The following is a 1543-nucleotide window of genomic DNA, read 5'->3' on the forward strand; positions in this document are numbered from 1 at the left end:
TGAGTGCCAGTGGAAATTTCTGTATCTGTTGAAAATGAATGTGGGTGTGTAGATTTTATTAATCTAAAAATTAAAATAAAACCCCACACTATTGTAAATTCTAATAAGAGAAAGTCTTGGTGAAAGGTTTAGCTCTTATTTGGCAACAAAGTTGAGTTTAGCGTTTGCCTTGGGGTAGTTTTTCATTTGGTGTTTGTCTCCCTAAGATACTGTGGTGAAGCGCAGCAAAGGAGGAAAAATCCATTTACTTAAATACAGACTCCTTTGATAATGAACAAGGTACAAATGAAGAGGGCAGAGGAAAATGTGACACTTGGGTGATGCTGAAACACAACTCCCCTTAGAGAAGTGTCTGGGTCAATTTGGGTCATTATAACAAAATAACACTGGCCTGGATAATTTATAAATAATATAAACTTACTGTTCACAATTCTGGAGGCTGAGTGAGAGGTCCAAGATTCAGACGCAGAAGATTCAGTGTCTGGTGAGGGCTTGCTCTTGGCTTCAGATGGCACTTTTGTTGCTGTGTCCTCACGTGAAAGAAGAGCACAGGGCACTAATCCCATTTATTAGGGCTCCACCCTCATAACCTAATCACATCCTAAAGGCCCCCCCATTAATATTGTCACATTGAAAACTAGGTTTCCGCTCTTCTGCTGCCATTTTAAATACAGCTCCATACAACGCTCTGCTCCCGCTGCTGCCATGACCCAGACTACGTGCCAGCAATCCCCTGCTGACAGCTCCACCACTATGGAGGACATGAGCGAGGTTGGCAACATAGAGGAATTCGCAGAGGGATCCAAGATCAACGCGAGCAAGGATCAGCAGACTGACGGTAAAATGTTTATTGGAGGCTTGAGCTGGGATACAAGCAAGAGAGATCTGACTGAATATTTGTCTCGATTTGGGGAAGTTGTAGACTGCATAATTAAAACAGATCCAGTCAGTGGTAGATCAAGAGGATTTGGATTTGTGCTTTTCAAAGATGCTGCTAGTGTTGATAAGGTTTTGGAACTGAAAGAACACAAACTGGATGGCAAATTGATAGACCCCCAAAGAGCCAAACCTTTAAAAGAGAAAGAGCCCCCTAAAAAGGTTTTTGTGGGAGGATTGAGCCCAGATACCTCCAAAGAGCAAATTAAAGACTATTTTGGAGCCTTTGGAGAGATTGAAAATATTGAACTTCCCAGGGATAGAAAAACAAATGAAAGGAGAGGATTTTGTTTTGTCACATATACAGAGGGAGAGCCAGTAAAGAAATTGTTAGAAAGCAGATACCATCACATTGGTTCTGGGAAGTGTGAAATCAAAGTTGCACAGCCCAAAGAAGTCTATAGGCAGCAACAACAGAAAGGAGGAAAAGGTGCTGTGTCCAGTGGACAAGGTGGTACTAGGGGTGGAGGCCAAGGTCAGGGCCAAAACTGGAACCAAGGATTTAATAACTATTATGATCAAGGGTATGGAAATTACAATAATGCCTATGGTGGTGGCTACAGTGGCTATGGCGGATGTGATTATACTGGGTATAACTATGGGAACT

At 42.1% G+C, this 1543-nt stretch overlaps 1 pseudogene; it reads left to right on the forward strand.

Moving 5' to 3' along the window:
• Window positions 1-666: 666 nt before the first annotated feature.
• LOC100964504 lies at window positions 667-1542 on the forward strand (annotated as a pseudogene).
• The last annotated feature ends 1 nt before the right edge of the window (window position 1543 follows it).

The sequence above is a fragment of the Otolemur garnettii genome, unplaced genomic scaffold, assembly GCF_000181295.1.
Source record: "Otolemur garnettii isolate 467f Iridium unplaced genomic scaffold, OtoGar3 scaffold00002, whole genome shotgun sequence".
NCBI lineage: Eukaryota > Metazoa > Chordata > Mammalia > Primates > Galagidae > Otolemur > Otolemur garnettii.